Source organism: Rana temporaria, chromosome 3, assembly GCF_905171775.1.
Source record: "Rana temporaria chromosome 3, aRanTem1.1, whole genome shotgun sequence".
NCBI lineage: Eukaryota > Metazoa > Chordata > Amphibia > Anura > Ranidae > Rana > Rana temporaria.
Genome location: NC_053491.1, coordinates 344,310,877 through 344,337,748, shown reverse-complemented (window position 1 = coordinate 344,337,748; position 26,872 = coordinate 344,310,877). Strand labels below are relative to the sequence as shown.

Genomic DNA, 26,872 nt, shown 5'->3' with positions numbered 1-26,872 from the left:
AGTGTGGTGGTATAGGTAGGATGAGAGCCATTGAAAAGCACAGTCATGGAGACCAACGGAGTAAAGTTTATAAGGAGCAGGATGGGGTGATCAACCGTATCAAAGGCAGTACAGTACAGAATAGTGTCCGTTGCTTTTTGCTATAAATCATTTGTGAGTTTTAGAAGAGCAGTGTCTGTGGAGTGTTGAGGGTGAAATCCAGACTGGGAGGTTATTCTTAATGAGGTGGTCACTCAGTTGGTTGTAGACCAGGAATTCAAGAAGTTTAGAGGAAAAGAGGATTAAGGAGATTATGCATAGATTGTTAAAATTGGTAGGGTCCAAGGATGGCTTTTTAAGTATGGGGGTGACCAGTGCATGTTTTACAGTGTTGGGGAAGATGCCAAAAGAGAGGGAGAGATTGAAGATGTGGGTTAGAGAGTGTAGGATAGTCAGAGGGTGGCTGTAGTATTTGAGAGGGAATAGGGTTCAGGGGACAGGTGGTTAGGTGGGTGTTAGAAATTAGTCCTACGGATACCAGTAGAGTGGATATTTCATCACAAATTGAATCAATCTTATTTTTAACCACTTGCTGCTGGCCGTACGACTTTGTACGACGTAAATGCATTCGGACGAAAACGAATGCACATGTCTACTAGCAATCTCCTGGGCAGTGAGTGAGTTAGTGGGTGGAGGTAGTGGAGGACAAAGTAGAGAGTTAAAGGTAGAGAAGGCTTGAAGGGGACTGGATGAGAAGTTGTTAATGAGAGTGATAAAATAGGTTTGCTTGGTGGTGTGGAGGCAAGAATTGTATTTTTGGAGGGCAGATTTTTATTGATTGAAGTCTTCGAGAGACTTAGTCTTGTGCCACAGACACTCAAGAGCAAGGCAAAAAAATTTGAGATATCTGGTGTCATCTGTTTGTCACAGTTGTAGTGCTCAAGGCCTGATTCTGTGTGTAGTGAGGGGGCGAGCTCATCCAGGGTTGAAGACAGGGATTTATTGTAGACAAAAGTGTCTATGTTGGGACAGGACAGGGGTGAGATTTTGTCTAGAGGTGGTCAGTGGTAGAATAGAGAAGAGAAAGGTTGAAGTGGCAAAGGTTTCTACGGGTGATGGTTAGGCAATTAGAACGAAAGATAGTGGAAGACAGGGAGAGAGAATCTAATAAGGTGGTGATCAGAGAGAGGAAAATTATTGTTGAAGAGGTTGCATGGAGTGCATAGGTAGGAGAATACAAGGTCAAGGGTGTTGCCATCAGAGTGAGGAGGTTAGACTAAGAAGTTTAGAAGTAACAGGAGTATTTGTGTTAACAGGGATTTTAAAGACGCCGAGAATGATTGTGGGAATTTCAGAAGAGAGAAAGTAGGGTAGCCAGGCAGAAAAGTCATCAAGGAAAGTCGATAATGCTCCAGAGGCTGGTAGATTCTTAAGGAATTTGGAGAGAATAGATGTATACAGTGAGCTTCAAATGATTAGAGGGACAGAGAGGGAGGAGAGTGAAGAACCTGGAAGGTGCTCTGTTGGGATAGAAGGATTCCCACTCCACCTCCCTTGTCTATTAAGTCTAAAGGAGGGAGTCCAGAGCAGGCCACCGTAGGAAAGGGAACCAGGAGAAGGGGTGTGGGATCCATGAAGCCAGGTTTCGGTGACAGCAAGTAAATTAAAGACATTAGTGACAAAGAGGTTGTGAACTTCTAAAATGTCGCTGAATCTATTCAGTAAATTCTGCAGGTCAATATGCTCTTTTGAGGATTCTACATATATTTTTTAAGTGGTTAAATAATAGGCTTTATGTAGCTTCAGTTGCAACCTATTTGATTATGTATTCTTTCACTGCAGTCCAGCTCTGCGTTTGCTTTTGAAAGTAATACATTACTAATCTATACACTTGTGGATTTGCATATTACCCAGAAGGCTGCTGTAAGTGGATAATGCAGCTATAGAAATCCTAGCTCCCAGAGGGACCCCATAACCCCATTGTCTTATGTATAAATCACCTGCAGTGTGATGTTCTATCCTCATACAAATGACTCCCTTTAAAACACAGCCAGCTCGCTTCTTCACAGTGTCATAACATTTAAGGGCCCTTCATTGGTGCCTTGTACAAGATCAGTTGCTTGTAAATGTGGAATGCAATAAAATTTCTACTCTATAAAATAAACTCTACTTATTTTTTATAGAACTAATGAGGTGTAACACATAATAATCAAATGACAGCAACATTAATTACGAGTAACCTGTGTTCAAGCAACATTATTGAAAACAAACTTGGTTTAAAGGAAATCATTTTGTATTTTTCAGTAGGCCCATCTTTTAGAATATTATTGTAATGTGTTCCTTAAAGTCATTTGTCTTCCATTGTCAGTTTTACAGCTTCCTGTACCATATTTTCACTACTGAATTACAGATTTTTAGATTTGTATGCAGATATGTAAATTCACCCTCTACTTGTTATTTGTATTTCACTGCAACAGCTCTCCATACCTGATCAATAGTTGCTGAGATAAATTATTTTAAACCAGTTTGATCTGGAGCTTGTAAACAAACACTGAGAATTATAATGCCGCATATACACGATCGGATTTCCGATGGGATATAATCCGATGGAATTTTCTGTCGGAATTCCGATGAAGCTGACTTTCATCAGTCTTGCCTACACACTATGGGCCAGATTCACAAAAGAGATACAACGGCGTATCTCCTGATACGCCGTCGTATCTCTGAGATACGATTGTTGTATCTATGCGGCTGATTCATAGAATCAGTTACGCATAGATAGCCCTAAGATCCGACAGGTGTAAGTTACTTACACCGTCGGATCTTAGGCTGCAATTCTAGGCCGGCCGCTAGGTGGCGATTCCATTGCGGTCGGTGTAGAATATGCAAATGACTAGTTACGCCGATTCACGAACGTCTGCTTTGCCCGTCGTCTAAATTTACGTTGTTTCCGTAGAGATACGTCGCGTAAAACTAAGCATGCCCTCTATAGGTGGACTAACCAATATTAAGTATGGCCGTCGTTCCCGCATCAAATTTTTAAATTTCACGTCGTTTGCGTAAGTCATCTGCGAATGGCGCTGGACGCCATTTACGTTAACGTCGAAACCAATGACGTCCTTGCGACGTCATTTAGCGCAATGCACGTCGGGAAATTTTAGGGACGGAGCATGCGCAGTACGTTCGGCGCGGGAACGCGCCTAATTTAAATGGTCCCCGCCCCATTTGAATAAGGCGGGCTTGCACCAGGCGGATTTACACTACGCCGCCCCAAGTTTACAGGTAAGTGCTTTGTGAATCAGGCACTTACGCTGTAAACTTGCGGCGGTGTAACGTAAATGGGATACGTTACGCCGCCGCAGCGTAACGCGTTTGTATGTGAATCTGGTGCCATCAGACTAAATTCCGATCGTCCAAAATGTGGTGACGTAAAACACTACGACGAGCCGAAAAAAATTAAGTTCAATGTTTCCGAGCATGCGTCGACTTGATTCTGAGCATGCGTGGAATTTCCTATTGTTTTTTTTCCATTTTGCATTTTTCCATTTTCCCCAAAAATCCGATGGGGCCCAAACGATCGTTTTTTCCCATGAAAAAAGTCCATCTGAATTTTTTCATGGGAAAAACGATCGTGTATATACAGATTCTTGATGCTGGGATGCACAGCATTTGTAAACCTACATTCACGCCTATGCGTTTTTTGGTGCGTTTTGCAGAAACGCACTACAGTCCATTTAACATGGTTTACTATCGATGTAGTTCATATCTGTACGTTTTACGGCACTGTGTTTTTTGAAAAGGGTCGGGGACTTTTTTTCCCCGCAGCAGATTGTGTTCTGCGTGTAATAGACTATAATGGAGTCGCACCAAAAATGCAAGTGTTTTGCATTTTATTTCTCTTTAACTCTTTAACTATTTACGGCCGCAAGGTGGCTCTAATCTGCCGGGAGGCCGTGCGCCGCTGAGGGGCGAGTGTGGGGGGAGTGGCTTGTGGGGGGCTCTGTACTAATTGTGGGGGGGAGTGGCTTGTGGGGGGGCTCTGTACTAATTGTGGGGGATGGCTTGGGGGGGACTCTGTACTAATTGTGGGGGTCTCTGTATTAATTGTGGGGGGGTGGCTTGTGGGGGGTTCTGTACTAATTGTGGGGGGTTCTGTACTAATTGTGGGGGGGCTCTGTACTAATTCTGGGGAATGACTTGTGGTGAGGGGTCTGTAAAAATGGAGGGGGTGGTTTGTCCGGGGGGTCTGTACTAATGGATGGGGTGGTCTCTACCAATGGGGGTGGTTTATGGGGGGGGGGGTCTGTACTAATTGAAGTGGGAGGTTTGTCCTGAGGGGGGGTCTGTACTAATGGAGGGGGGTGGTTTGTCCTGGGGGGCAGCAGTGTGTGTGGGCTGCCGCTGCGGGTGGCATCTGACGGACGAGTCCACGCCGCGCTCACCACACAGGCCGGACACACGCCCCCCGTAGAGCCGCCGCCGCGACTTGCAAGGCTTCAGAAACAGGTAAGGGGGACCTGTTTTAAAGTTTCCTGTTCAAAAAAAAAAACACACCAAATCCCTGCAATAATATATTAAACAGCCTGTATAATGAATTATTGCTGGGATTTGTAGTCCTCTGTAACTGCTGGTATTCTGCATTGTGTTTTATATAATGTATCATTGCTGGGATTTGTAGTCCTCTGTAACTGCTGGTATTATGCATTGTGTTTTATATAATGTATCATTGCTGGGATTTGTTGTTCCTCTATAGCTGGTGGTATTCTCCATTGCGCTGTATAATGTATTATTGCTGGGATTTGTAGTTCCTCTATAACTGGTCAGTGGTAATCTGCATTGCGCAGTATAATCATTATACAACACAATGGAGAATACCAGCAGTTACAGAGGAACAACAAATCCCAGCAATAGTACATTATACAACGCAATGCAGAATAACGCCATCTATGCTATCTTTCTCTGTAAAAGATAAATAAGTTAAACGATCACTTTAAGCATCATGACCATTTAAGGTTAATGGAGTACAGATATAATGTGAGGCGTGTGCACGCCGGGGGGGGGGGGCGTCAGAATGCTGTCCCCCCAGATTTGTAAGGGGTCCTACACCCATGGCAGGAAGGGGGTATATGTGCCCAGTAAGCAAGTGGTTAACCACTTCAATACCGGGCATTTTCTTCCATACCCCCTTCCTGCCCAGGTCAGTTTTCAGCTTTCAGCACTGTCACGCTTTGAATGACAATTTCGCGGTCATGCAACGTGGCTCCCAAACAAAATTGACAACCTTTTTTTCCCCACAAATAAAGCTTTCTTTTGGTGGTATTTGATCATCTCTGCGGTTTTATTTTTTTGCGCTATAAACAAAAAAAGGCTGACAGTTTTGAAAAAAACACAATCTTTTTTATATATATCCCAATTTAAAAAAAAAAAAAAAATTTTTTTCCCAGTTTTGGCCGAAATTTATTTTTCTACATATTTTTGGTAAAAAGCGTATAGTGATTGGTTTGCTCAAAAGTTATAGCGCCTACAAAATAGGGGATAGTTTTATGACTTTTTTTTTTTTACTAGTAATGTTGTTTATCTGTCAGGACTGCGATATTGCGGTGGACAGATCGGACACTTTTGACACTATTTTGGCACCATTCAGATTTATACATCGAAAAGTGCTATAAATATGCACTGATTACTGTATAAATGTGACTGGCAGGGAAGGAGTTAACACTAAGGCCCCGTACACACGACCGAGTTTCTTGACAGAATTCAGCCAGAAACTCGATCGGAGCCGTATTCTGCCGAGAAACTCGGTCGTGTGTACACTTTTTGCCGAGGAAGCCGACGAGGAACTCTTCGGGCCAAATAGAGAACATGTTCTCTATTTCCTCATTAGTCAATGAGGAAACTTGGCTCGCCAAAATCCTCGGCGGCTTCACAATGAACTCGACAAGCAAAACGATGTGTTTTGCCTGTCGAGTTCCTCGGACGTGTGTACGGGGCCTCAGGGGTGATCAAGGGGTTAAATGTGAGCCCAAGGGAGTGATTCTAACTGTAGGGGGAGGGGACTGACGGGGGGAGGTGACCGATCGGTGTCCTTATGTACAAGGGACACACCATTGGTCTCCTCTCCCTGACAGGACGTGGATCTCTGTGTTTACACACAGAGATCCACGTCCCTGGCTCTGTAACTGCCGATTGCGGGCACCTGGCGGACATCCCGGCTGCCAGGCACGTGCATCGGCACCTGAGTGACACGGCAGGCACACACACGCCACCGGTGGCACGCATGCCCCCTAGCAGCCAGAAGGCCAGAGGACGTCACATGACCTCCACCCAGGATGGCAGAGCCACCTTGTGGACGTCATATGTCAATAGGCAGGATGGGAAGTGGTTAAGCACACTGTACATAGCTGGTTGCTAAGGAGTGGGCTGGGAAGCCAGCCAATGCATCCTTAACAACTGATGAGTCATCAGCTGCATTACTGGGCACTGGTGAGGCTGCATTGCTGGGCACTGGTGAGGCTGCATTGCTGGGCACTGGTGAGACTGCATTGCTGGGCACAGGTGAGGCTGCATTGCTGGGCACTGGTAAGGCTACATTGCTGGGCATAGATGAGGCTGCATTGCTGGGCACTGGTGGAGCTGCATTGCCGGGCACTGGTGGGACTGCATTGCTGGGCATAGGTGAGGCTGCATTGCTGAGCACTGGTGTGGCTGTATTACTGGGCACTGGTGTGGCTGCATTGGATGGGCACTGGTGTGGCTTCATTTCTGGGCACTGGTGACGCTGCATTGCTGAGCACAGTTTTGCAGTTTGCGAGAAGCCACGTGGGGGACACAGCAAACATGTGGAAGAAGGCGCACTGGCCAGATGAGACCAAAATTGAACTTTTTGGCCTAAAAGCAAAATGTTATGTGTGGTTGAAAACTAACATTGCACATCATAGAATTGTTTAGATCAAAGCATATTCACATATTCGTGTGTTAGAATAGCCCAGTCAATAGTCCAGACCTATATCCAAATGAAAATGTGTGGCAAGACTAAAAGAATTGCTGTTCACAGATGCTCTCCAATCTGACAGAGCTTGACCTATTTTGCAAAGAAGAATGGGCAAAAAATGTCACTCTCTACATGTGCAAAGCTGGTAGAGACCTACCCAAAAAGACTTGCAGTTGTAATTGCAGGGAAAGGCGGTTGTACAAAGTATTGACTCAGGGGGACTGAATACAAATACACACCAAACTTTTCACAAATGTATTTCTAATACATTTTGAAAACCATTTATCATTTCCCTTCCACTTTGCAATTATGTGCCACTTTGTGTTGTTCTATCACATAAAATCCTAATAAAATACAATTACGTTTTTGGTTGTAGAAAAACAAAAAGTCAAAACATCTACGTTCACTTTAAACAAGGTGAAAATCTAAAAAAAAGTAGACAAGCAATATTTAAAGAAAAATATTTGTCCACAGAGACAGTCAGTTCAAAGCATTTCCAATATTACAGAATTGTCTGGAGAGTTTAAAAACAAGGTGGAAGAAAGATTTGCGGAAATGCACGTATAATGTGATGTCAACAACTGATGGCAAGAACTGAAAAGAAATTGATAAGAAAAATGATTCAATCTCTACGGCATTGTCGCAGAATACAATCCTTTCTTTCTTTCCGTTCAACACAATCCTTTGTTTATTAAAAAAAGAGGATGAATTGTGTCAATCAAATGAGAAACTAAAAAAGGCTTTATGTCTTGGGAAAAATGGATATTGGATAGGGACAGATACTGTATATGCATATGTTCCAAAGCAAGCCTACAGATGAATATCATTGAATAGACACAAAAAGGTGAATCAGCTTTAGAAGTAGCATTTCTGAAACACAGATCATTTCACAAAAAGATAAAAAAAAGGAATTGTGTACACCAAGCTCTTCATAGAAATGAAAAATTAGATATTAAAAGCACAGAATATTCAGAGCATTGAAGTGGAAGAAAAAAAGTTGACAGGTAGCTTTTTTATGACAAAACAAACTCTATTGGTCTCTTCTGTCATAAGCGCTTCTCCCTGTCGGTCAGCATTAATGTACACTGTTCAGCTCAGTGCACAATTTTGACACTGGGAGACAATGGGAGTGATGTCAGCCCATCCAATCAAGTGGCCATAGAGTCTGAACTTCGAACGAAGCCTGGGAAATAATGAAAGTGACCCACAGGAGTGCTGACAACATAGCACTAGGGGATCGTTTGACAGGTAAGTCTGCCATAATGTGCTAATATGTGGAGCATGCAAGGACATTATGGCTAACAGCTTCTGGGGGTCCATTAAAAAATTGTGGAATTTAATAACACTTTAAAGTGGAAAACTAAGAGGATTGAACACCTCCTTGAGCTGACGTGAAAGGGAGACTTGGCTAGTAAAAAATGGCATGTGGTGAGGTATTGAGATCAGTTATTGGACATCTCTGCTGAAAAGGGCGATATTTCGGCAAGAGTATGGAATGGAAAGAATTCCATCTCTTCTGATTTTATCAAATTCCTAACCTCCCTTCTTTTTTTATTCTCACAGCTTTATTGGTCAGTTTTATCTTGTCGGTGGTTAAATGTTAATGCCCTCTTGGGGCCTCTGGTCAATTGGATGCTTGTCTGGGAGTGATGAATAGAACAGGTGATATACAGATATTTCCGTACTTATAGTGTGTTCTCTCTGCTGGTCTTGGCATTGCCCATAAAACCCTGGCGGTAAACAAGTTGTGCTACATGCCAGTGGTGTCACTAGGGTTGGTGTCACCTGGTGCGGTAAAACTTGGTGTCAACCCCCCCCCCCCACCACCACCACTAGCCTGCCACAGTGTTCTGTCCTGCTCAGTGGCGGCTAGTGCTCAAAATTTTTGGTGGCGTGCAAAGAAAAAATAAAAATAAATCAATTGCAGCCTCACTGTGTCCACCAAACACAACCACTGTGCCCATCAAACGCAGCCACTGTGCCCATCAAATGCAGCCACTGTGCCCATCAAATGCTGCCACTGTGCCCATCAAACACAAACACTGTGCCCATAAAACGCAGCCACTGTGCCCATCAAACGCAGCCACTGTGCCCATCAAACACAGCCACTGTGCCCATCAAATGCAAAATAAATGACAGGAGCACCCCCCCCCCCAATCCCAGTTATTAGAGGAGTACAGGGTGCTGGAAGCAAACAGAAACACCCCTTCAACGCACCCTCTCCCCCTTCCCCCTTATTGTAACAGCTTACTTCGGGCGGCAGAGGACACACAATCTGACACCCTCCCGCCTGTTACCGCACCAGCATAGGGCTCAGTTCAGACACACCTGGGTGGCAGGCAGCTGGGGTCCGGGGAGGTACACAGTGATGTGCAGTGCAGCGAGCGGCAGCTGTGCCGTCAGGGCGGGGAATAGCTTACTGGCTCAGCAGTAGAGAAAGAGAGAGGAGGAGGAGGAAAAAAACACACGTGCCAGGCTAGCACCGCCGCGGCGCAGGTTGGTGTTCCGGCTAAAAAAAACTGCCATAGGGAGCCAGGGCTTTTGCCGCACTCAGGATGGTGTCACCCCTCTGACGGCACCAAGTTTTACCACACCAGGTGACACCAACCCTAGTGACGCCACTGGCCACAGAAGGGAGACATATTAGATAAATCACATAGTTTTATTGCGTACATTTTAAAAGAGTTAAAGAAATACACCCCTGTCCAAAAGAGTAAAATTTACACAATAAAACTTTGTGATTTTATCTGATATGTCTTCCTTCTGTGGCTGCTATTGTCCATTATTTTAGGATTCTGGCTTTTTTTCCCCAGTATTCTCCTAACCAATTTGACCCCCACAACCACCGGGCTAGGGTTGTGGGGATGAGGCCCTTGTCCCCATCAACATGGGGACATCCTCCCCATGTTGGGGGCATGTGGCCTGGTATGGTTCAGGAGGGGAGGTGCTCTTTTGTCCCCCACTCTTTTCCTGCGGCCTGCCAGGATGCGTGCTTGTCTGGTATGGATTTTTGGGGGAACCCCGCGCCAATTTTTTTTTTTGGTTTGAGGTTTCTCTTAATATTCATACCAGACTCAAAGGGCCTGGTAATGGACTATGGGGAACCCATGCTGAACCCATGCTGTTTTTTTTCAATTACCTTTATCTGTATTGCCGGGACCCGGCAACTCATTATAGCCACAAGTAGTTTTAAATGACTTTTCTAAGCATGGGAACATGCACTACTGTCAGGGATCGGATGGGAGACTGATTTGATGAGGTCGGCCTCTCTTATATCTCCTGTCCTGGCTCCGCTGAAGGTGAGAAAGAGGAAGCCAAAGGACAAGAGGGACACGAGTGCCTGGAGCAGGAAGTCCCGGGAGAACAGCTTGTCAGGGTTCAGCGGCCTGGAGTAGACTGTGATGAGCTGAGCAGGAACAGGAAATAGCCAGGCAGGTAACCGAGAGTTAACAGCAACCAGGAACATAGACAGGAGCAAGGTCTCAGGGATAGCCAGGTTTGTCAGTAGGCGGGCAATGAGGTACCAAATCATAGACAGAGCCAGAGTCAGGAACGGAGCCGGGTCAGAGATGGGCAACAGTACAGGAACAGAACACAGAGCTAAGGTTAAGAGCAAGCCAGGTCTAAATACTGGGAGGAAACACAGGATCAGAGCAGGATTCAGGAACACAGCTGAATCAGTCAGCAAAGCACAAGAGCCCAGACTCCCTTTAAATAGGCTGTCTGGCGCCAAAGAGAATTAGGCTCGTACGTGTGCGTGCGCGCCCGTGATTGCGGCTCTGATGTGCATGCCCGCGCCTGTTCGCCGTTCTATGGCAAAGGCTATGTGCTTGTGCACGTCTGTGTGCAAAACGTCTCACAGGAATTCCCCAGCTACTTTACAGGCATACTATAGACACCCCCAGGTACGAAATTTAAAGGAATATTTCACTTTAAGCATTATCAAAATCACTGCTCCCGAAAAAACTGCAATTTTTAAAACTTTTTTTGCATTGATACATGTCCCCTGGGGCAGGACCCAGGTCCCCAAACATTTCTTATGACAATAACTTGCATATTAATCTTTAAAATTAGCACTTTTGATTTCTCCCATAGACTTTTAAAGGGTGTTCCGCAGCTTTTCAAATTTGCTGTGAACACCCCAAATTGTTCGCTGTTCGGCGAACGAGCGAACAGGCAATGTTCGAGTCGAACTCATGTTCGACTCGAACAGATAGCCCATCCCTACTCAGCAGCCAAGCTGGAAAAAATAAACTGTACACAAGTGATAAGTGTTGGATCGAAAATACAAATAAAATAGGTATTAAAAGGAAAAGAGGGGGGAGGAACTGGTAAAAAAAAAATAAGTAGACATCAAAATATGACTTCATCTGTAGGGATGCTCCCCAAAAAAATTGGAATGGGACAATATACAGTATGTATCACTGTTATGGTTAAAGCTAAGGAATCTGACCCTGTAGTAGTATTAATGTGCTTTTGCTAAACAAAAATGCTGTGTATACAAACTACAGTATTTGCAGTTACAGGAATACAATACACAACATACATAGTATAAGTATGTATACACACATTCATGCACTACCTAACCTTCCTAGCGAATTAACATGTCAATGCTATAGCAATACACTAAAAAATCAGTTAGCTTTTTATAGCTGGTCTGTGATTGCCATAGCAAATAGAACTCAGACATTTCAACTGATTAAGAGATCAGGGGGTTCTGGCACACAGAGGGTGTGTACCACGTGTTAAGTAGTCTCAAAACAACTTTAAAATATGTGGGCAAGTGGCTCAGCCAATAAATTAAAATAAAATATAACAAATATAATATAATACAAAATTATATGAAGGCCATAAAGTGCATAAAGGTCCATATAGGATAATAACTATGGGTTGAAGCAATGGCGCCAGCCATCCTTATGCCACGTACACACGATCGGAAATTCCGACAAGAAAACCGTGGGCCAGATTCACAAAGAGATACGACGGTGTATCTCCTGATACACCATCGTATCTCTGACTTAAATTGGTCCTATCTATGCGTCTGATTCATAGAATCAGTTACGCATAGATATGGCTAAGATTCGACAGTGTTACACTGTGTTACACTGTCGGATCTTATTTTCAATTTGAAAATGGCGCCGGGGGCGTTCCCGCTGATTTACGTTGAATAATATGTAAATCAGCGAGATACGCAAATTCACGAACGTACGCGGACCCGACACAGTGTTCTTACGACGTTTCCATAGCGGCTTTCCCGGCGTATACTTATCCCTGCTTCTATGAGGCACAGCCAATGTTAAGTATAGCCGTCGTTCCCACGTCGCTTTTAATTTTTTTTACGTTGTTTGCGTACGCCGATTCAGAAACCCGCGCGTCGCTAGTTACGCTCACGTCGAAACCACTGACGTCCTAGTGACGTCAGTGGGAGCAATGCACGCCGGGAAATTACGTGGACGGCGCATGCTCATTTAAATCGGCGCGGGAACGCGCCTGATTTAAATAGTACACTCCCCCTAGCCGCGGAATTTGAATTCCGCGGCTAGGGGGATTTACGATCCACCGCTGCAAGTTTGGAGGTAAGTGGTTTGTGAATTACCCACTTGCCTCGCAAACTTGCGGGAGCGGATCTTAAATCAGGTAGATCGAGCGGATCTAAAGATCCGCTGATCTACGTGAATCTGGCCCCGTGTTTTTTTCCAACGGAATGTTGGCTCAAACTTGTGTTGCATACACACGGTCACACAAAATTCCGACCGTCAAGAAAGCAGTGATGTACAACACTACAACAAGCCGAGAAAAATGAAGATCATTGATTCCGAGCATCTTGTCGGAAAAATTGAGAACCAGCTCTCAAATTTTTGCTGTCGGAAATTCCAACAGAAAAAGTCTGATGGAGCATACATCAAACTTTTCTTGTCGGAATTTCCAATGATGTGAACGGAGGGGGAAGCTTACAGAGTATCAAGTGAAAGCTCGCTCATCATAAGGTAAGGGTCGGCTTCTCACCTCCAGGCAAAGCTGGTGGTACGGCAGGCACCTCCTCCTTTTCTTTTATCTCAACTGATTGCAGGAAACTGGGTTCTTGATGTTCTGTCTCTCTTGCAATGTGGCTTCTTGTGTTAAACCCCCTGACAGAGTTTACTTTTTTCTAGTGGAGTCCCTTCTGGGAAAGCTCTTCTTTGGTCTTTTGGAGTCCTGTTGGCTACGGGAATTGTAGACTAGCTATATATTGGAAGCTAAGTGACTTTTTAGTGTATTCCTAACGCATACAGACAATTGTCAATGTTCAATCACTAGGAAGGTTAAGTAGCATTTGCATGTGTGTTGTATGCTTATTTGTAGCACTCTGTATATTTTGTATTGTGTTCCTAAACCTGTAAATAGTTTGTGTACTTTTGTTTAGTAAAATCACATTAATACAGCTATCTTAGCTGTACTGCAATAGTATTGGACAAACAGCATAAAAATTGGATCTGCATTCATTTTCAGCGGAAACAATTGAGGCTCTGGTCCAAAAATGTGCACCAAACTATTGGGGCTCTTACCTGAGATTTGCATCCAAAACAATCACAGAATGTAGAAGTCAATAGAGTTTTTTTAATACTGTATATTATCCTTATTTTTTTTATTTAGTAATAATAATAATAATAATAATGATAGTAATATTTAATTTTTTTAGCCCTACCTGCCTATGTTAATTAAGTCCACCCCAATTATGCCTGCATTATACCATGATGGTGCTTTGGATGATACATTGTGGGAGAAGGAGGTGTGACTTGAGGCTATATAAACCAAGACATTGAAATCAATAGAGAACATGTCAGTGATGTACATTCCGAGCAGGCTCGTGAAAGAAATTTATGACTGGGTTATGAAAAGAATAGATGATGTGTCAGAGCAATGAGATGAGAATAGGGTAATGAAATGAAGGCAGAATTGGATGGTGAAATGAATTCAGCACCGAGCTATGAAATTATATGAATACTGAACACTGAAAGGAGTGTTGGACTGAAAAAGAAAATACAATGAAGGGGGGCTCTGAGATCCATTACAGATAACTGAGGCGCACAGCCTGTAGATTGGGACCCCCCAGTAGGGCCCTAGAGTTACTAGATTTTCCAGGGCATAGCACAAAATGCTCACTCTTGGTTCCTTCTAAATAAAAAAAAAAACACACAGACAAAAGGATAACATACAACAATACAAGTCTGTTCTTTGCAATTCAGGGAAAGGAAGTTTACTTTAATCCCTACCCCTGAGCATATACTGACCCTGCATTTGCTCTCCCACTGCTCCATATAAAGCAGTTGTATACTGCTGGAAGTTTTTTTTCTTTCTTCCTGCAAGGTAAAGTCATAATGTGCTAATATGCATCGCATACTAGCACATTGTGTAAAACTTACCTTAAAACAAAGCTGTGCCAGTGCCACAACGTCAGTGCTGCAGCCGGTTCCATTTTTACCCATCTTGCTTCCAGGTTGGCTGGCTTTGGCTCTGCGATTGGCTGAAGACGCGATGACATCACTCAAAGGAAGTCACATGACCTGCGATGCAGTGCGTCGGGCGGAGCCTGTGACATCACTTCCTGTGTCTACAATGTACGAAAGTGTGATGAGGAGGCAATTGTTTTTTTCCATTTCATCTGTACTACGGATTTTACTGTATTGTAATGTAAGCAGCTACTTAATAAATGTACTGCATTTTACTGGCTATATTGTGCTATGGTGATTTTGTGCTCTCCCTGAGTGATTGCCAATCGAGAGTCGTGGATTCACTATGGGCCAGATTCACATAGAAGAGCGGCGGCGTAATGTATCGTAGATATGTTACACCGCCACAATTTTTCATAGCAAGTGCCTGATTCACCAAGCACTTGCAATGAAAACCTACGCCGGCGGCCTCCGGCGCAAGGCAGGCCAATTTAAATGGGCGTGTGCCATTTAAATTAGGCGCGCTCCCACGCCGGTCCTACCGCGCATGCTCCGTTTCCGAACTCCCGTCGTGCATTGCGCGCCGTGACGTAATTTTTTCAAACGGCGACGCACGTAGCGTAATTACGTATTCCCGGACGGCTTACGCAAACGATTTTAAATTTCAACGCGGGAACGACGGCCATACTTTAGACAGCAATACGCTTGCTGACTAAAGTTAGGGCACCAAAAACGACAACTAACTTTGCGACGGGAATCTATACTAGTGGCGACGTAGCGAACGCGAAAAACCGTTGTGGATCCGCCGTAACTCCTAATTTGCATACCCGACGCTGGTTTACGACGCAAACTCCCCCCAGCGGCAGCCGCGGTACTGCATCCTAAGATCCGACAGTGTAAAACAATTACACCTGTCGGATCTTAGGGATATCTATGCGTAACTGATTCTATGAATCGGTCGCATAGATAGAAACAGAGATACGACGGCTTATTAGCAGATACGCCGTCGTATCTCCACTGTGAATCTGGCCCAAAATACCTATCTTTATCCAATTTGTTTGTTTTTTACACAGAGCAGTGCACAGGTACATTGCTATTCATTTAAAGTAAATGTTACCTCCCCCACCCTATTCATCAGCAACATAGATTTTTTTTTTAAAATAACATTTCTAATACTCTCAGGTACCTGACGGGGATCAAGCTGAAGAGGGGGTTTCTCTTGCATCTCTTGCCCAATTCCCCTGGTTTTCTAGGGAAACCGGCCGTGGCGTCCTTAACAACTGACGAGTCATCATCTGTCAATGGGTTTCCCAGCTGACCGCTAAAAAAGAAATAAACAATAAATTGACGATTAGAAAAAAAAAACAGCATCCCATCCCCCCCAGATCAATACCAGACCCTTTTATGGGCATGCAGCCTGGCATGTCATTAAAGGGGGGGTGATAAGCAAGTGCCCTCAACATGGGGGGAGGGGTGCTTTGGGGCAGAGTACCTCTACTCATTGACAAAAAAAGTGTCAAAAAGTTAGAAACACACACCCACACACACACGTTTGACTATTCCTTTATTATTTTTTTAAAAATTGTGTCCCCAATGTAAATCCATCGTCAATCACGCTGCCCACCGCACCCGAAAAATAAAGGCATAAAAGACGCTTTCCCGACATGGAGGCTGGCTGTCTACTGCAGGATTCACCGTTTGACATTCCTTATAAGGATAGGCGTGGGGCCACCAGGCTATGTCACCTGGTGGCATGACCCCCTTCTGATGTGACGAACTGGTGCATGTTGGGTCCTTGACGTTGGAAGGGGCAGTGTCACCAGGTGCCATAGCCAGGTTACCTTGCCCCTTACCTATATAAGAGCTGTTATGCAGCAGAGCCTGTAGTATGCAGCCAGCGTTCATGACGGCGGGACCATCTTTAATTTTTTTGGGTGTGCGGTTTAGCATGCGGCGTGAATGACGATGGATTTACATTATTACACTATTTTTATTTTTTAATAAATTAATTGTCAAAAACTGTGTGTGTTTGTTTTTATTACTTTTTGACACTTTCTTGGTGAATGCCCATACTCCTTCACATGGGAGGGCTGGGATCTGGGGGCCCCCTTGTTAATGTGACCTGGTATGGTTCAGGATGGGGGAGGCTGCTTGCTTCCCTTCCTTATCCTGACCTGCTTTGCTGCATGCCCAGATAAGGGTCTGGTATGGATGTTAAAGGGGACACCACGCCGTTTTTTTTTATTTTGGTGTGGGTTTACCCTTAAAATCCATACCAGACCTGAAGGGCCTGGTATGGACTGTGGAACCCCATGCTGTCAGCGGGGAAAACCATTGACAGCTGATGACTCACTCACTTACACTGCACTCTGGGCAAAGCATTGCCCAATTAGGGTGCAAAATGCACTGTGCAGTGCGCAGTGCATTGCAGGGCATTCAGCAGGATGAACACCCACCGAACACCCTTCAAATTTGGGTGTTGGACGAACGGGCCGAACAGCCAATGTTCTGCCCAACTCATGCTTGGGCCGAACATTTTGCCTAACACTTATAGACAGAAATCCAAAGGTAGGTCAAAGGCAAGCCCAGTCTTACACATGAAGGCAAAATTAGCAGGTTGGGCCAAAGGCAAATCAAAAAATAGTTAAAAGCCAATCAGTAATCTGTCTATGTCACATTCCAACTTAAATAGGCTGTTTGTCACCAATACCAGTGCCAAGTGCGTGTACCTACGTGCACGTCAGTAAGCGCAGTACGTCAGGGGTAGGCAACCCGGGCCCCCCAGCTGTTGTGGAACTACATTTCCCATGAGGCATTGCAAGGCTGGCAGTTACAATTACTCCCAGAGTCATGATGGGACTTGTAGTTCTGCAACAGATGGAGGACCCCAGGTTGCCTACTCCCAACGTACGTCTATACGTGTGTACTAATACATGCCTTGCAGTGAGTTTAGGCAATGGTTTCATCATATTAGCACACCCTGGGCTTTTCTTACAAATAGATACTATTACCTTAATCAATGGTCCTGAGACAGCCAGCAACCCAATATTCCAGTCTTCAGTGCTGGATGTTGCCAAAGGTCTTCCTTAACAAACAGGAGCGAGGGTATGGAAGAGAGGGCCTGTTAGGGATCCCATGCAGCTAGTGCTAATAACTAGTGTTGGGAAAATTTTTTCTGTTGAAAAGCCTGTGGCGTGCAAAACACAACCCAAAAACTCCACCCGGTGCAGGGAAAAATGTGCACACACATAAAGAGTGACATCACAAAAAACTGCGACGGGTGCATCGTCAGTGGTCCTCCGAAAAGGACCCGTCTCTGATCCCCCGGGGCGTTAGGCTCCTGGCAGGGAAAAGAGTAAACTGTGGTCCATACAGCCGAAGCCATATGGACCCATCTTGGTCCAAGCAGCCGAAGCCACAAGGACCCAACATCCTCGGAGGGACTGCCGAAACAGAACCCTCCTCGGTGAGGCTCCCCCGAAGGGAGACCCCATGAGAGCCGGTGAACCTAACCAGAAGGCCGAGTCCACCAACTCCCAAGACTTTCAGAGACCGGCCCGAGGACCAGCACCCTACTCGCCACACATAAAGTGCAAGCACCAACAAAAAGAGTGACAAACAAAACAACACACGGGAAAAATAATAAAAGAAAGTGGGGAAAAGGAAGATGGGAAGGTGAGGAAAGTGACCAATGTGAAATACATTGGCCGGCCCTCCAGCCAGGATAAAAATTCCACTGGTCCTAGCCAAAAGGCCCGGCCCAAGCGGCAGGTGTGAAAAGTGTGTTGTGGAGATCAGTGACCTGAAGGTGCCACACGATGAGTGCCCCTCAAACACTCGTGCAATGTATGGCACCCCTGGACTGCCACTCCAGGGGCACAATCTCCACGGGCTTTTCAACGGTCCCTAGCCCCCGGTCCGGACCGGCAGCACCCTTCCCAGCCAGGAAGGTGGGAGAAGAGGTTGGGGAGAGCCTACTGACGCAGACTCTACCCACAACCCCTATCTCTCCCACCTAATCACATTCTGGAAGTACTACCCGCTCCATCCCGGTTAAAGGAGAAGCAAGGGTTCCCTCCAGAACAACTGACTGGGGCAGTTACCACCAAATCCAGGCCAACGGCCAGGGACCCGGCCTCTTGGCTTCGACCTCATGCCTCTCTGTCCAAATCAGAAGGCTTCCACCTCCACACCAACAGGCTTAGCGTCCGCCGACTGCCATCCCTTTCCCCCTGCCACAGGGTACCGTGGACAGTCAGCTTAGCACCACCTATTGGCAACTGATAAGAACAGATACTACACTTGATCTTAGCCAAAAGGCAGAGAAGCGAGTGTTTTCCTCAGTTTAGGCCGATACGTATTCTTCTACCTATTTTTGGTAAAAAAAATTGCAATAAGTGTTTATCAATTGGTTTTCTGCAAAATGTATAGCGTTTACAAAATAGGGGATAGTTTTATTGCATTTTTATAATTTTTTTTTTTTTACTACTAATGGCGGCGATCAGCGATTTTTTTCATGACTGTGACATGGCGGACACGTTGGACAATTTTGACACATTTTTGGGACCATTGTCATTTTCACAGCAAAAAATGCATTAAAAATGCATTGTTTACTGTGAAAATGACAATTGCAGTTTGGGAGTTAACCACAAGGGAGCGCTGAAGGGATTAAGTGTGACCTCATTTGTGTTTCTAACTGTAGGGGGGTGTGGCTGTAGGTGTGACGTCATTGATTGTGTTTCCCTATAAAAGGGAACACACGATCAATGATGGCGCCACAGTGAAGAACGAGGAAGCTGTGTTTACACACAGCTCTCCCCGTTCTTCAGCTCCGGGGGCCGATTGCGGGACTCCAGCTTTGGACCGGGTCCGCGGGTCCAGCGGTCACGAAGCTTTGGACCGGGTCGCGGACGCGCGCCCGTGACCCACCGCTGGGCACTTAAAGAGGACCTACGTGCTTGTGCCCAGCCGTGCCATTCTGCCGACGTATATGTGCAGGAGGCGGTCCTTAAGTGGTTAAGGGTAAACCTTTGTCGCCATTCCACAAGTGGGAAAAATTTTGAAGCGTAACATGTTGGGTATCAATTTACTTGGCATACCATCTTTCGCATTATTTTTGAAAAAAATGGGCTAACTTTACTATTGTCTTATTTTTTTTTTCAAAAAAAGTGCTCTTGTAAGACTACTGCACAAATACAGTGTTACAGAAAGTATTGCAAAGACCGCCATTTTATTCTCTAGGGTATTAAAAAAAAACAATGTATAATTTTTGGGGGCTCTAAGTAGTTTTCTAGCAAAAATAACTGATTTTAACTTGTAAACACCAAATCTCACAAAGAGGCTCGGTCCTTAAGTGGTTTTAATTTCATCCAACACGTTTTATTTTATGTTAGGCTTCATTAGGGGCTCTATTGGACTGTACAATCATGTTAGATATACATAAAAGGTATGCATACATATACATAGACATAAAGGTTGTTAGTACAATAATGTCTATCTAACTAAATATTTATTTCTGTAAACTCAACTTGACTTTGGGCAAACAATGGAAAGGCCATCCACATTTTTTTTTTAAAGGAAAACAATCAACTTCATAAATGATTTTCATCGTAAACAGGATTAGAATGACAGACAGTGAAGTATCAATTGGAAGATACTGTACACATAAATCGAAAATAAATGAATTCATGCTCCATGCTGTCATCGTCTGCGAAATCCTTCTAATAATCTCCAGATTAGGAAGAGCTTTGTTTTGCTCAGACATTAGTTTATCTGTTTAATTTCTGCAATATAGTGGAGAGATTTCTTGACACAAAGCGGATATAATTTAGGAAGAACAAAACCTGTAATATCACTGGCATCAATGCAATTTTTACAGAACTTCAAACTCTCTGGAGATGACAGCGGTATTCAATGTAAGTAAATTATCCCTCGTCATGCACACTTCGAACACTTGTGATACAGCAAACTGAAGAGGCTCAGTACTTATTAAAATCAGGCTCCCTACTAGCGTTTGCTTCTGCTGTTGCCAAATGTTCTCGGCTGAACGTAGAAAGATATCATAAGAGATGACAATTCGACAGATGGAGGAAGCAGAAAGTTGTGTATCGAGGCTCTCTGGGAATAAGAACAATGACAAGTTTATTTAGACAGGAATTATGTGAGCGTTTGTTGGGGAACAAAGAATTTTGTGTACGTCTCAGTAGACTGGATGTACTATTATGATAGTTATGCATTGGTCACAACTTTATGAATTCATCAAGGTAAAGTTCTCTTCGGGGGCCTGGCTGTGTAAATGTAATAATTAGGCGTGGAGTAATGTCATGGGCTGGCTGAAAAAACAGGAACGGTATTTACTGATTAATCTGTAAGATGGCTTGATTAATGGTGAATAGTTTACCAAGAGTTTTCCAGCAGGGCCGATTCTAGGGTCACAGGCGCCTGGGTGCAGAAATATTTCTGGCGCCCCCACATGGGCGTAGTAATTTTACTAACTCCTCCCTTTTACAAATGTTTCTATGGCAATGACTCAACCACAGAGATGCTCCCCCACGAAGTCTTCATTAACCTGGGACCCTTACATGATCTCTTAACAATAAACAAAATACAGGAGAAGCAGAGTATTTTTTTGGGACCTGGAGGGGGGCCTCTGTGATGGACACAGAGAGGGCTTCTATTAGAGAGTCTGTTAGATGTACGACGCCCCCACCTCTGCAGGCGCCTGGGTGCAATGCACCCTGTGCACCCTGCCTAGGATCGGCCCTGTTTTCCAGAATGATAGTAAGCGTGACACCATCTTTATTTTTGTATCATCCAGGGTCAGCGCCTAATTCCTGGACTAAAACTGGCCATACACTGTATGAATTTAGGCCAGTTTCAAACACTCTTGGCCCTCTCTTGATTAAAAAATTGATGGAGCAGGGCAGAAAATGATTAGCTGAACAGTGGCTGCATCAGATGCAGCCACTGTTGTAGATATTTTGACAGCTGGTAGGCCTAACTATCAAGATTCAATATCTGCAGGAGGAGATTCTGGAGAATAGAGAAATCATTTAGAAGCCAACTCACCCATCTATCCATATCTGCATGCTTAACTTTGTTGAGAAAGCACTTTGAAAAAAACTCCCCTAGCATTTCTAGCTGTGGCCATCTTGAGTAAGGGTAGATGATTCATGTAGCACTTACTCACTGGAATCCATCTGCCCTTAGCTCAGGCATGGTGGCAAGTTTGCCTGCTTAGCTGAGAATGGCACTTCTCCCCTCCTCCAGATAAAAAAAATGCTCACAAACACTATTCCTATCTATTTACTAATGCTGGCAGAGTAAGGATTAAAAATGTTAATGTTGATTGTGAGAGTTTGGAATAGACCCTTCTTTGAAAAGGTACACTGCTGTATATTGACATATTTCAACACGCTTTGATAAAGTCACACCCAGACCTACCTCCACAGCTCTGACACTGCACAGTACCTGCGTGTTTGACCAGGACTATATTTAGACATTGTGGGGGAGAAAACTAATTTACGCTGAATCTGGTGTAGCTGTGCATAGTAACCATTTAGCGTCTAACTTCAGCTTATTCAATTAATTGGTTAAGGACCGGCTCTGGTAGATATACATCGGCAGAATGGCATGGACAGGCAAATCGATGTAAATTTACGCCAGTTTGAATTTGCCGCCGTGCGCACGCGGCTCCTGCAGACTCGATGTCCGCCGGTGTCCCGTGATTGGGTCACAGAGCTGAAGAACGGGGAGATTCCAGTGTAAACACAGCATCTCCCTGTTCTGCCTAGTGACATGTCACTGATGTCTGCTCCCTCTCATCGGGAGCAGTGATCAGTGATGTGTCACTCGTAGCCACGCACCCTAACAGTTAGAATATCTCCCTAGGACTCTCTTAACCCCTTCCTAGCCCCCTAGTGGTTAACCCCTTCACTGCCTGTCACATTTAATGTAACCAGTGCATTTTTATAGCACTGATTGCTGTATAAATGACAATGGTCACTATAAAGTGCTGTCGCGGTGGTATCGGGTACCGACTACCCTCAGGATCATGTTTCCTTCGGCTTCTGACTCATGATGGAGATGCAACTCAGCCACTGGTACGTAGCATCATATATGGTGGGACTGTGACTTGATTCGCCCCTTTTGGGACCAGGTATTTCAAGTTTACTCAGATCTGTATGACAAGCCTCTCCATCCCTCTCCTTCTATTGCCCTCCTCTCTATACTCCCCGGTACCTTCTAATTTCAGAAGCATACCCTCCTTAGGTTTTGCCTCAGCGCTAGCAGACAATTGATTTCCAGACACTGGAAGTCATCCTCACCCCCAACTCTAGCTGAATGGGTGAACAAGATGAATGGGGTGATGCTCATGGAAGAGCTGCAGACCAAATCTCTAGACAATTACGCCAAGTTCTCCTTCACCTGGGGAGTCTGGAGGCATTACTCCTCCTCAGCTAAACTCAAAGATAGACTTCCGCCTAGTTTGAATATGTCACCAGCGTTAGCGCCTTAGTAGGAACCAAGAGCATTTGATTGGTACACGTCATGGGGAACACGAGCACACCGTCTCTCTCCCCGCCCCCCCTCTTCCTGTCCTCCTACCCCCTCCTTACTCCCTTCTCTCTATCTTTCCGCCTACTTGATTTTCCTCTCCTCTATTCTGTCATCTTCCACTGACTGACTTAGCCCGGCTAGGGTTACCCTCACTTTTATTTTTTGCACTCTCCAAGTTTACTGGCCAGCTACAGACCTTAAGTAGTGTACGGACTTACTGCTATTTCACTGTTGTTTGCATCTTTGCATTTTTGCCATACTTGTTTATCTTCTCACCTCCTCCTGGCCTCGGGCGCAGCAGGCTCCCAGAGGGGCGCCCGAGTCGGGGGAAGTCCTTGATGGCTGCAGAATTTCATGTGGCACTTGCGCTGGTATAACCAATTCTACTATGTAGTATTGTTCATTTACGATGTATTACACAATGTGAAATGTTTGTTCATTGTTCTGTAGATGGACCTGCCCAGTGTTGGGCGGTCGATTCGTGTATTCTTTTATTATCTGTCAAAAATTGTTCTTCTTAATAAAATCTTATTGAACCTAAATGACAATGGTCCCAAAATAGCGCCAAAAGTGTCAGTTTTTTCCCTCATAATGTCGCAGTCACGATAAAAATCGCTGATTGCCACCATTACTAGTAAAAAAAATATTAATAAAAATGCCATAAAACTATGCCCTACTTTGTAGACGCTGTAACTTTTGCGCAAACCAATCTATAAATGCTTATTGCGATTTTTACCAAAAATATGTAGAAGAATACGTATTGGCCTAAACTGAGGACATTTTTTTTCATATAGATTTTTTGGGGATATTTATTATAGCAAAAAGTTAAAAATATAGCTTTTTTTTCAAAATTGTCGCTCTACTTTTTTTTATAGAGCAAAAAACAAAAACTGCAGAGGTGATCAAATACCACCAAAAGAAAGCTCTATTTGTGGGAAAAAAAGGACGTCAATTTTGTTTGGGAGCCACGCCGCACAACCGCGCAATTGTCAGTTAAAGCAACGCTGTGCCGAATCGCAAAAAGTGCTCTGGTCTTTGGCCAGCCAAATGGTCTGGGGCTGAAGTGGTTAAGCTGTGACAATAAAACCTGGAAGCTGATTGGTTAATATGCAATGCTGCACCAGAGTCTGTGTACACCAGTTTTAGTTGATCTTCCCCCATGTTTCTATAGACACACTTGCATGATGGTATTCTTTACTACAAGCTCTACCTGTTGTATCAAGCAGGTATTTTAATAGGATTTAATGCAAAAAAAGTTGCTATTAATTAGTTATATTGCTGAATTAGCTACCAATATCCAGAGGTGGACAAAAGAAGGAAAGAAAACTGATCAGAGCTGGCCCAATTTGAGGATTGGTGTTGCCTTTTCTACCCCTAGTCATTTGACCACATGTTCCATTATAGTAAGTGCATCTAAACTCTCGTTGTCTAAAAGTGCTTTCTTAGAAATATCACTATAATGGCTCTACTGGTATTCTTTCTTGTACGAGAAAGGCGACTTTGTGATAATTACTTTAACTGCTAAAAGTTTTATTTGACATCTATCTGTGACACAAATGCATATGGCCCTCTGCCCTTGCTGGCATTCTATGTTTGCCTATTATTTTAAATAAATAAAATGATGCTTTGTTCACCATACGTAGACCTAAGAGCCAAAATCAAATTGATATCAATCAACAAAAATTACAAAGAAGAAAGCATGAGCTCAGTTGAAACATCAACACCACATCCCAAATTATTGAGTACAGAAAGGATTTATGGAGGAAATGGGAGTTGATACCCCCTTGCAGAAATTCTCAGTACACATACGTGAATAAAATATGTTTTTACAACTCAAACTCCAGCTAAGGCACCCCTGAAGATAGAGATTCTTCCCTACGCATATATAGTGTGGTTCAGGTTAATATAACATAAATATTGGAACATCACAGTAGGGAAGGATAGCTCATCCGGACACGCTTTTGGCTTCTTCTAGGGCTCAGATAGGTGCGGCTAGAAAGAATAACTGAAAGGGATGAAAAGAGATATACATAATATATATTCAATGCACATTATTCATTTATACAATTTTTACATATGGTAAACCATGATGACTTACAATGAATGTAAAGTTAAATTTTGTCTCAGGAGGATTCAAAGGGAGTACATACAATATCTCTCAATGCAGGCAAACACAGAATGGGTAATAGATGGTAAAGTGGATGCACAAGCCAGAATGGCGCCATCAGGGAGCCAAAGACACAGCCCCATAAAGTTGGGGAGAAATGGCGCTATTAAATACCCAATACCCAGAGGTATATAGAAAACACTAAAAGAGAACAAAAAAAGAGGAGAAATTGCTAATGAGCCACTCATGTATAGTGGAGCCTATATAACAGAAAAGTATGTGGTTACAGCACCTTGTCTAATCCATTGGACAACCCTGCCTTGTGCATTGACTTCTGCTGAACCTTGAACTATTTTCTCCTCCCATGAACTTCCTGATTTAAGCTACGTCTCTGCACTTCCTGTTTGACAGATTATTGTGCTCTTTCCAGCCAATATCTCGCTCTGTCTTTCCTGCTGCTATTCCTATCTGTCAGGGAATCCCTGTAAGGCATCTGGCACATAGTTGTGCACAAGCGCATAAAGTTTGCCATGGAATGGCGAACAGGTGCGCGCATGCACAGGCTTAATGCCTCTTGGTGCCAGACGGTCTATTTAAAGGGCGTCCTGTCTTCTATACTTTGCTGACTGATCTTCAGCTGTATTCCTGAACCCTGCTTGATCTTGACCTTGGCTCTGTGTTCTGTTCCTGTACTGCTGCCCATCTCTGACCCGGCTCCGTTCCTGACTCTGGCTCTGTCTACGTTTTGGTACCTCACTGTCCACCTGCTGACGAACCTGGCAATCCCTGATACTAGATATGTGCATTCCCGTTTGTACGAATGTTATTTTCGTACAAAAATGTTCATTTTCGTACCCGCAGAATAATGTGTACATATGAAAAAATTAAAGCACCAAAATACGAAAACAACGGGATTACGAATGAGCCGCATAACGAACAACTGCAAATACGAACGAACGATCTGACGAAAATACGACAAAAAGGAAAACGGCAAAAGAACGAAAATTACATCTATAACAAAAGATTTGCATTCTGTATCCTGTTTGAATCCCCTCTCTGCTCATATCCTCAGCCGCATGTCCACATGACACCTACAACAAAAGATTTGCATTCTGTATTTTGTTTGAATCCCCTCTCTGTTTGTATCCTCAGCCATATGTTCACACGACATCCACAACAAAAGATTTGCATTCTGTATCCTGTTTGAATCCCCTCTCTGCTCGTATCCTCAGCCGTATGCTCATATGACATCCACAACAAAAGATTTGCATTCTGTATCTTGTTTGAATCCCCTCTCTGTTCGTATCCTCAGTCATATGTTCACACGACATCCACAACAAAAGATTTGCATTCTGTATCCTGTTTGAATCCCCTCTCTGCTCGTATCCTCAGCCGTATGTTCACACGACATCCACAACAAAAGATTTGCACTCTGTATCTTGTTTGAATCCCTTCTCTGTTCGCACCCTCAGTCATATGCTCATATGACATCCACAACAAAAGACCCGCACTCTGCATTTTGTTTGAATCCTTTCCCTGTCCGCATCCCCAGTCGCATGCTCACACGACATCCACAACAAAAGATTTGCATTCTGTATCCTGTTTGAATCCCCTCTCTGCTCGTATCTTCAGCCGTATGTTCACACGACATCCACAACAAAAGATTTGCACTCTGTATCTTGTTTGAATCCCTTCTCTGTTCGCACCCTCAGTCGTATGCTCACACGACATCCACAACAAAAGACCCGCACCCTGTATTTTGAATTCCTTTTTTCTGTTTGTATTTTGGATTCAACAGAATGCAAA

At 44.1% G+C, this 26,872-nt stretch overlaps 1 pseudogene; it reads right to left on the bottom strand.

Moving 5' to 3' along the window:
* Positions 1 to 18,601: 18,601 nt before the first annotated feature.
* On the bottom strand, positions 18,602 to 18,732 carry LOC120933950 (annotated as a pseudogene).
* Positions 18,733 to 26,872: the final 8,140 nt, after the last annotated feature.